General features: G+C 38.8%; 1 non-coding gene across 1 annotated transcript; it reads left to right on the plus strand.

Annotated features, from left to right (window-relative positions):
- The first annotated feature begins 2,823 nt into the window (after window positions 1-2,823).
- LOC127098878 (small nucleolar RNA R71) lies at window positions 2,824-2,930 on the plus strand. Its single transcript, XR_007793562.1, has one exon. It is a non-coding gene; the product is annotated as a small nucleolar RNA R71 (small nucleolar RNA).
- The last annotated feature ends 8,142 nt before the right edge of the window (window positions 2,931-11,072 follow it).

An 11,072-nucleotide genomic window follows, 5' to 3' on the forward strand; every position in this document is an offset into this window, starting at 1 on the left:
TGTCCAAGAAAGCTTCGGACTTCTCTGATGGTTTTTGCTGGTTTTAGGTTTTCTATAACTTCTATTTTAGCTTTATCTACCTCTATACCTTTTTCAGAAACTATATGTCCTAAAACTATTCCTTCGGTCACCATGAAATGACATTTTTCCCAATTTAGCACGAGGTTCACCTCCACGCATCTCTCCAGGATTTTCTCAAGGTTAGCAAGACAATTGTGGAAATCAAATCCGCAAACCGAGAAATCATCCATAAACACTTCCATGATACCATCTAGGTAATCTGCAAAGATTGACATCATGCAGCGTTGGAAAGTGGCTGGGGCGTTACAGAGGTCGAATGGCATTCGTCTGTAGGCAAAAGTTCCATAAGGGCATGTAAAGGTAGTTTTTACTTGATCTTCGGGGTGGATATGTATTTGGAAGAATCCAGAGTATCCATCTAGATAGCAAAAGTAAGAGTGTCTGGCTAGACGCTCCAACATCTGGTCTATAAATGGTAAAGGGAAATGATCCTTCCTAGTTGATTTATTTAATTTTCTATAATCTATACACATCCGCCATCCTCCTTCTAATCGTTTCGCTACATGTTCGCCTTTATCGTTTTGCACGACTGTGATGCCTCCCTTTTTAGGTACTACATGCACAGGGCTCACCCACTTACTATCCGAGATCTGATAGATTATACCTGCCTCAAGTAACTTAAGAACTTCCTTCTTAACAACATCACTCATTATAGGGTTTATTCTTCTCTGATGCTCCCTTGAGGGTTTTGAATCTTCTTCTAACGAAATCCGATGCATGCATACGGATGGGCTTATACCTTTCATGTCAGAGATATTATATCCTAAGGTTGAGGGATGTCTTCGTAAAACGTCTAAAAGTTGGTTCGTTTCCTCTCGGCTCAAGGTAGCACTGACTATAACTGGACGGTTCATCTTTTCATCGAGGAACTCATATCTCAGGTTCTTAGGCAGTTCCTTAAGTTCTAAGGTTGGTTTCTTAGGGCATGGCATATGATCGGGGGTAAGGGATAAACATTCGTAAAGGTTATCATCGATGTAGGGTTTCTTAAAGTCATCATCTTCCTTTATGAGAGTTGATGGTAACTTAATTGTTTTTATAATTTCTTTTTGTTCTAATTCTCCAACACATTCATCAATGATATCTTAGGCATAACACGAGTCTCCCATCACAGGTGCCATAAGAAATTTCAAAAGTATAAATTCTATTTTCTCGTCACCTACCTCAAATGTCAACTTTCCTTTCTTGACATCTATTATGGCTCCTACAGTCGATAAGAATGGTCTACCTAGAAGGATTGGTATATCATTGTCCTCTTTGATGTCCATGACAACAAAATCAGTAGGGATAAATAACTGACCTATCCTAACAGGGACATCTTCTAAAATGCCTATCGAATATTTAACAGATCTATCGGCTAACTGAAGTGACATCTTAGTGGGTTGTAATTCTCCTAAGTTTAACCTCTCACAAACTGCTAAAGGCATTAAGCTCACACTAGCTCCTAAGTCTAGAAAAGCTTTTTCGATGACATGATTACCCAGAAGGCAAGGAATGGAGAAATTTCCAGGATCTTTATCTTTCTTTGCTAATTTATCCTCGGAAATAGCATTACATTCCAAAGGCTTCGGATCGTCAAGTCTACGTTTGTTGGTAAGGATGTCTTTGAGAAACTTTGCATAAGAAAGTATTTGGGTGATGGCTTCTGTGAAAGGGATTTCTACATGAAGTTTTTCTATAACTTTAATAAATTTTTGATACTGTTTATTGATCTGGGTTTGTTTGAGTCTTTGCGGATATGGTATAGGTGGTTTATATGGCGGGGGTGGTACGTAAGTTTTATCTTTAGGTTCTTCTCCTTTCTCTCGACCTTCCTGGTTTTCAGATTCCTCTGGTTCCTTTACTTCGTCCCGGGGTTTGATACATTCCTTAGAAGTTTCGGGTTCACTCAATCTGGGGTTTGGTGGCTCATCATAAGCGTTCCCACTTCGTAGGGTAATGGCATTGGCTTGTCCTCTCGGATTTTGTTGAGGTTGTCCAGGGAATTATCCTCCAGGTGTAGTCTGAGGGGCTTGGTTTAAAGCTACCTGAGAGATCTGGGTTTCAAGCATCTTGGTTTGAGTAACTATTTGGTCAACCTTGGTTCCTAACTGAGCAATCAATTCGTTAACATGAATGTTTTGGTTCATGAACTCCTTGTTTTGTTGGATTTGAGCGGTGATAAAATTTTCCATAATTTTCTCAAGGCTCGACTTTGGTGGTACAGGTTGCATAGGTTGATTTGATTTAGGGGCTTGATAACTAGGTCTCGGAGGTGCATTATTTTGAATAGGGTTATTATTTTTATAGGAGAAGTTCGGGTGATTCCTCCATCCAGGGTTATAGGTATTCGAGTATGGGTTCTCTTGAGTGTAGTTCACTTACTCATAGTGGGTTTCGTTTAATAGATTGCATTCTGCGGATTGGTGTCCTTTGGCTCCACATATCTCATAATCCGACGAAACTGCGGCTACATTATTCGGGTTTATGCACATACGCTCGACCTTAAGGGCTAATGCGTCCATTTTAGCTCGCATCATGTCTATAGAGCTTAGTTCATGCACTCCTCCTTGGGCTTCCTTCTTCTCAAATGTCGCTCGTTCGACTCCCCATGATTGATGGTTTTGAGCCATATCTTCAATGAGGGCACTAGCTTCAGGATAAGGTTTGTTCATCAGAGCACCGCCTGCGGCAGCGTCGATGGTCATCTTTGTGTTACAATGAAGTCCATTATAGAAGGTTTGAATGATTAACCAATTTTCTAAACCATGATGTGGGCATGCTCGTAACAACTCTTTATATCTCTCTCAAGCTTCGAACAACGGTTCTCCTTGGTTTTGGGTAAATCTAGTTATATGGTTTCGAAGAACGGCGGTCTTACTCGGGGGAAAATATCTAGCAAGAAAAACTCTTCTAAGGTTATCCCAAGTCGTAATTGAATTGGGTGGAAGGGAATCTAACCATGATAGGGCTTTACCTTTGAGGGAAAAAGGGAATAATCTTAAACGTATTGCCTCAGGAGAAGCTCCATTGGTTTTAAAAGTGTTTGCTAATTGAAGAAATATTTTTAAATGTTGGTTTGGATTCTCAGTAGCGAGACCTGCGAATTGTCTCTGTTGCACTAGTTGCAATAGAGATGGTTTAAGTTTAAAATTATTAGCTAGGATGGTTGGGTTTACTATACTAGAACTAGGTTCTTTGTTTGATGGTTGAGCGAAATCCTTAAGAGGTCTTTGGTTTTGATCTTCGGCCATAACTCTCTTAATTCTATGAAAGAATAAACATGCGCGAGCGTAACGTTCAGGTTCCGCCAGAGGGTATACTAAGCTTAAACTTCCGGTGCTGCGAGTTCTTCGCATTGACCGGCGGGAAATAGCCTAAGTCTAAACAATATAACAACAGAAAAATGAAATTTGACGAAATTGGTCCCCGACAAAGGCGCCAAAAACTTGATGCGGTGTTTCGCAAGTATACGAACGCGTCAGAGTAATATAAAAGATTATCGAATCCACAGAGACCAAGTGTCAATCTATCGTTATCTACTGTTATGGTGTTTATCAAAGGCAATCAAAATAGGTGTTTTTAGAGTGTGCAATGAAAAGGTAAAGTATTGAATAAAGTTTAATTAATAAAGACAGGGTCGAATGTAATTCACATAATCAATTAATAATACAAGTACTTGCTAATAGAACTACTTATGGGCAATGTTTCCTACTTTAAAAAGAACCAATTTAACAGGAACTGTCGCTTTCGCGTATTCAGAACCGAGTTGTACTCCCTAAGCAAACCCTCTTATTGTCACTTATAAAAAGGCGCGCATTGCGTTAGAGTAGTAAACCTATTTTTAAGAAATATAGTATCTTGACTAAGTTGAAAAGTATTATAACCTGAATTTCTTAACCAGAAGAGGTTCTTACGAACCAGGCTCTAAACTTATAAACGCGTCCGAAAATAGTTTTAAAATCTCTTTTCTTCTTAATGTTAAAATCTTCTAATGAACTAAACAAAGCGCTTTCGCTGTTTTTGAAATAGTTAAAAATAATTAAGTTTAAAAAGACGTTGGACGGCTTTCGATCTTACCCAACGGAATTGAAGTGCGGGAAAACTTAAGTTGAAAGTTAAAATAGCCCTTAAGTGTTTCTACGAACAATTGTACGGATTATCGGTTCAATTACGATCCTTACATTCTAACCTTATAAATTTAGTTAGACATGGTAAAGTAAAAGTGCATTAAAGTAAATAAAAGTAGTGCGAGTGCGGAAAGTAAATAAAAGTAGTGCGAGTGCGAGGAAATAAATAATTTAAAGCGAGTGCGAGGAAATAAATAAAAGTAAAGCGAGTGCGAGGAAATAAATGAAAGTAAAGCGAGTGCGAGGAAATAAATGAAAGTAAAGCGAGTGCGAGGAAATAAATGAAAGTAAAGCGAGTGCGAGGAAATAAATGAAAGTAAAGCGAATGCGGGTAAATAAATAAGATAAAGACAAGTAATAAAAACCTGCTCCAATCGGAGGGTTGAATAAATTGCAAAGCGGAAATGAAATGGCGGCAGGATTAACTTCCTTCCAAAGTGCTCCAAACTCGATTACAGACTCTATCACAGACTTGATTACACAATTGTGGTAACACTCCAATGCGAAGCGATTACCACTTTAAAATACTGAATATATGCCTAAGTGAAACAAAGTTGCTCTGAGTTTGCCTCTGCTCTAAGTTTGGATGATTGTAAAAGTGATTTTGAGTTTCTATTTATAAGCAAGTAAAAAGATGGAAATGACTTGGATGCCCTTCAACTTGAAAATGGGAGGGAAAAGCTTTCCTCTTGTGGCGCCCGCCACAAGGCCATGGCGCCCGCCACAAGCACAAAATGAGGCGCCTTAGTGGAAGTAGTGGGGAACGTGGAATTTGAGGGAAGTTGAGCTTGGACACGTCATGGCAGGGTCTATGGCGCCAGCCATGGGGTAGGCCACAAGTACAAAATGCTGAATTTTAGGGTTTTTAGCTCTTTTTCACTCCTTTTCTCGATCGGGGCTCCGATTAAAGTAAAAACCTGAAAACAAAGGAAAACATAACAATAACACAACAAAATAACATTAAAACAACTAGAATGCATGTGAAATCGGAGTCGAAAATACGGTAAATTTCAGTGTTATCATCCACACGAACGGATTCCTTCAATCTCAGTGCTAGCTGCTACGAATGAAGGCTTTGAGTGAGCGAGAGAGAGAAACGAAATTGCCACTGCACAAATTCTTCTACACAAGGGTTCTATTTATAGAACCACTTGTGTGGGCTGCAAGCCAGAAAGCCCACTAAAGTGTATGTGGCCCATATCTTATAATATGCCAAAATCACTTAAGCAAGTGGTACCTGACCATATTTCGTATTCTACTTAAGTACACCGTACCTTACGATGTTCTACAATTCACTTAAGGGCACCGTACATTACGGTATTTCTTAGTTACTCTATCTCTTATCAATCCGTCTTTTTGTGTGTGACCCTGTAGGTTTTCGCGGTATTGGCAATTATATTAAATCACGTATTTAACATAATAAACAGTGAGCGGTATCTAGCAACACATCACTACTACCCAAGACACAAAAATGTCATGTGATCTGGCAAATCCTTTTGTGATAATACTTATATGTACAATTACCCTTTTGCCCTTATGTCTATATTAAACACAAGGCATAAATCGTGTCATCCTTGTCCAGTTCAATATTGGGCCCATAGACATTTATCCTGTTACACAGGATGGGAAAATTCCATCTAGGTCACTCATGTCCCTTAGCACGCTTCGTGGAGTACCCATCAACTGTCTTTATGGTCATCCAGTTACGGACAATGTTTGATCAGCAATAAGGCACTCGACTTTACATCTAGGGTCCATAGTGGTTTCAGGTCGAAGGGTGGTATACACCATTATCACCATGAGAATAACTTATGACACTTTGCATAACATTCTATATAGTATTCTCATAGCGGGTCAATCTGGTATAAATATTACTCTTAATATTCATACTTATGTTTAAGACTTGATAACTCATTATCCATGATCCATGAGATGTGATCATCAGTCTATATACATAATAGTCTTAATGCTTTAATGTTATCCCACTTCACAATAAAGCTCGATTATGGATACTTTAAGAACAGTGTCCTTATGTTTAATGTGATCTCATGATTAAGTCACACTTGATACATTAAACGAACTATCTATTCTAGGGACTTTATTAGACAAACATAATAAAGAAAAATCCTTTTATTATTAATAAATAATTCGATACAAGTACCAAAAGTATTGGCCTCTAGGGCTTACACCAACAATCTCCCACTAGCACTAGAGCCAATCAGGCATACCCCTAATGCCCATAGATCTAGCATGGCCGTCATGCTTCTGTTGCGCAAGAGGCTTTGTCAGTGGGTCAGCAATATTGTCAAGTGTAGGTACTCTGCATATTTTCACATCTCCTCTATTTATTATCTCTCGAATGAGGTGATAACGCCTAAGTATGTGTTTGGATCATTGGTGAGATCTAGGCTCCTTAGCTTGTGCGATGGCACCATTGTTATCACAATAGAGACCAATGGGATCCACAATGCTAGGAACTATGCCAAGTTCACTGATGAACTTTTTTATCCAAACAGCTTCCTTTGCTGTACTTGAGGCAGCAATATACTCGGCTTCGGTTGTAGAATCAGCAATTGTGTCTTGTTTTGAACTTTTCCAGCTCACAATGCCACCGTTTAAGCAAAACACATAACCAGATTGCGATCTAAAGTCATCCTTATCTGTCTGGAAACTAGCATCGGTGTATCCAATTACAGCCAGCTCTTCCTGACCTCCATATATCAAGAATGAGTCCTTAGTCCTTCTCAAATACTTAAGGATATTCTTGACAGCTACCAATGAGCATCACCAGGATCAGATTGGTACCTACTCGTTGCACTTAAAGCATACGAGACATCTGGTCGAGTACATAACATGACATACATGATAGATCCTATTGCATATGCATATGGAATCTTATTCATGCGATCCCTTTCTTCCTTAGTTGAAGGGGATTGTGTTTTTGATAGACACATGCCACGTTGCATAGGTATGAATCCTTTCTTGGAATCATGCATATTAAAGCGTCTTAGCACTTTGTCTATGTACGTACTCTGACTTAGGCCAAGCAGTTTTTGTGATCTATCTCTATAGATTCTGATTCCTAATATATAGGTTGTTTCACCTAGGTCCTTCATAGAAAAACATTTCCCCAACCAAGACTTTACTTGTGGAAGGGTAGGGACATCATTTCCGATGAGTAATATGTCATCTACATATAATACCAGGAAAACGATCATGCTCCCACTAACCTTCTTGTAGACACAAGGCTCATCTTCGTTCTTGATGAATCCATATTGTTTTACCGTTTCATCAAAACGAAGATTCCAGCTTCTAGAAGCTTGCTTTAATCCATAGATTGATCTTTGTAACTTACATATCTTTTGGGCTTCTTCTGGTATGTCAAATCCTTCAGGTTGTGTCATGTACACATCCTCAATAAGATTCCCATTAAGGAAAGTAGTTTTGACATCCATCTGCCATATTTCATAATCATGATATGCAACGATAACAAGTAAAATCTGAATAGATTTAAGCATTGCAAATGGTGAAAAGGTTTCATCATAGTTAACCCCATGAATTTATTTATATCCTTTTGCAACCAGTCTTGCCTTATAGGTATGTACCTTACCATCCATGTCAGTCTTCTTTTTGAAGACCCACTTTCATCCTATAGGGTTAACTCCTACAAGAGGCTCTACCAAGGTCCAAACTTGGTTTGTGTATATGGAATCCATTTCAGATTTCATGGCTTCTAGCCACTTCTCAGACTCGGGACCAATTATGGCCTCTTGGTAGGTCACATGCTCATCTTGATCCATGAGTAATACATCACTTTGATCAGTTATGAGATATCCATGTCTCTCAGGTTGGTGACGTATCCTGCTTGACCTACGTCGATCTTTTTCTACTTGAGTTGGTTGCTCTTCCACAACTACTTGTGTTTCCTACTCTAATTCCTCCATAGGTGTATCGATGCTTTGTGATTCTTGAATTTCTTCAAGCTCTACTTTCCTCCCACTGATTCCTTTGGAAATAAAATCCTTTTCTAGGAAAACTCCAGTTCGAGCAACAAACACTTTTCCCTCAGAAGAATTGTAGAAGTAATACCCTCTTGTTTCTTTAGGATACCCCATAAATAAGCATTTGTCAGATTTGGGCTCAAGCTTAGTTAAAATTTGTCGTTTCACATAAACTTTGCAACCCCAAATCTTCATGTAAGACATATGTGGTTTCTTACCATTCCATATCTCATATGGTGTCTTCTCAACCTTTTTGGATGGAACACGGTTAAGTGTGTAAGCTGTTGTCAATAGTGCATGTCCCCAAAAGGAGTTTGGAAGATCGGCGTTACTCATCATGGATCGGACCATGTCTAACAGGGTTCAATTTCTTCTCTCAGACACACCATTCCATTGGGGTGTTCCAAGAGGAGTAAGTTGGGATAGGATCCCACACTCTTTCAGATGGTCATCAAACTCCAGGCTTAAATACTCACCATCTCGATCTGATCAAAGAGTTTTAATATTCTTACCTAGTTGGTTTTGTACTTCATTCCTAAATTCCTTGAACTTTTCAAAGGACTCTGATTTATGTTTCATTAAATACACATAACCATATTGTAATACCCTAATTTTGACCCTAAGATCCCTCATGGCATCATATCATTGCTCATTGCATTGCCTCAAGGACCATAGCATGTGTGGCTCCTTAACCCTTGGGTTGGGACTTGTGTGAGTGGTTTGAGACCACCAAGAATGCTTTAATTGTATATTATTGCTTTTCTTATTTTTTTTACTAACCAAAAGCACAAAATATGTCACTAACTCTTTTTGTTTTGAAGCTCAAGTGATCATGTGTGCCCATGCTCCTAGGAGGCCCCTATGCTCAATGAAGTGGCTAAATGAAGATAAAATCAAGCATGACAATGGTACACAAAGCTTCTAATCATCATATATGTCTCCCAAGTATCTCAATTTGCCAATTTGATCAAGATAAACCAAAGGGCTTGAGGATTGTTTCCCAAGGAAACCCTAATTCAACTGTGCATTGACTGTGCCTTGCTCATGAAGCAACCTCAACCTATGATCAAATTCAATCAAGGGAAGTTCTTTAATTAATCAATTTATGCATATATGAGCCTATGTGAGTATCCTCAATCATTCATTCATCAAGATTTGAAGTTTGGACTTGAGAAGTTGACCAGTCAAGTCATCTGACTAATTTGAGATCCACTGAGACCTAACTTTTGATGTGTTTGTCAAATGAAGAGACCCTAAGAGCACAAATGTTCTTAAGAACCATATGAACAACTTTCGTGTTCATCAAAAATCCATTTGAAACTTGGAAGGTCATCATTCATTTCAAAACATTATAGGTCATTTTGACTGAAACCCTAATTTTGGGTCAACTTCCCAAGGACCTAACTTCTTCATTTTTTATGATTTTGAGGTGAGACCAATTGCATTGGAAATATTACGATGTCTACTTCAAATGTTATGTCGGACAAAATTTCATAATCCTAAAAAAAACACATGTGATAATACAAAATATTATAGGTCACTTTGGACCAAAACCATTGAATCTTGAAAAAGTCCAACTTCAAGTGCCCATAACTTTCTCATCAAAAATATAAATGATGCAAAATTTTAGTCTAAATTGATCATATTGAAAATATCTACGACTTTGATGTTGAAGGTTTTCCATTTGAGGCTTGCATCATTGAAACAGAAGGGCTTGAAGTTGGTCATTTTTGGGAAAATTTTCAAAGACATGTTTTGTACCTCAAACTTCAAGGTCAATTTTCATAAATTTCCAAACTCCAAATGGATTTTTGTCCAACATAGCTTTTGTTCCTTATGTCAAGACCTTTCCAACCATTACTCACATGCCTATGTTTGGATTTTCTATGTGTGACTTTCGAAGAGGTGAACATTTATGCCCAATTATGAAGTTCACCTTGAATCTTCATGCACAAGCCATTGCAGTTCAAATTGCATGTCCATTTCAATTTGGTATGATATCAGCTTGCATTTGCACTTGACTTTGGGCCTCACATGCGTCTGTACAGGCCCATGCATGGAGGCCCCAAAGCTTCATGCACACGAGTTCTACACTTGCTTGCTTGTACCTCAACTATAAATACAACGCCCCCCTCATTCAAAAGTAAACCTCAAGGCAACCTGAAACTCTGCTGAAGTGAAATCCCAACCATACTCAAAGGAATTCTGATTTTTATTTCTCACTTTCAAACTTGAATGTCAACAAAATCAGTTGATCTTCAAGTTCCAATTCCCAAGCCTTGCATCATCATCATCTCCTTATCAAATTGGAAGCAAGAGTTTGAGTGGATCGTGTTGCACAAAGCTGTTCTTCAAAGGTTTATCCTTTAACTGTTTTGATCTATATCTTGCTCCATGATGTGAATTGCTTGTGTTCAAACCGTTTTCTGAAGTCCTCGTGCAAGAGGCAGGCCAGTGGTGGTCTTGATTTCATGTTTTGAAGCTTTTCAGTTTGCACACCTTGAATTTCAAGCTCAGATTTCTCACTTGATAGAGATCTTGAGGATAATCCAAGGTTACAGGGGTGATGTACATCACCCCAACTTCATTTTGGTGTATGGCTTATGCATTTTGGTTGAGGTTCAAAAACCTGCAACTGGTGGCCGGAGTTGGTTGGTCCACCGGAGAAGATGGTGGTTTTCACCACCATCCCCACGTGGATGCACCATGGCCTTTGGATCTCACTGGCACGTTCTAATCTCAGCCATTGTTTTATTTGACTTGTTTTAAAACACTTTGTGATGCGTTGGACTCGATACCATGGTGGGAGCGCGCTTTTGGACCGCTTGATGTTTCCACGTCAATTAATGAACTCAATCAAGCGCTCCCTGTTTTTTTCTCT

The sequence above is a fragment of the Lathyrus oleraceus genome, chromosome 6 (assembly GCF_024323335.1).
Source record: "Lathyrus oleraceus cultivar Zhongwan6 chromosome 6, CAAS_Psat_ZW6_1.0, whole genome shotgun sequence".
In the NCBI taxonomy this organism is placed as follows: Eukaryota; Viridiplantae; Streptophyta; class Magnoliopsida; order Fabales; family Fabaceae; genus Lathyrus; species Lathyrus oleraceus.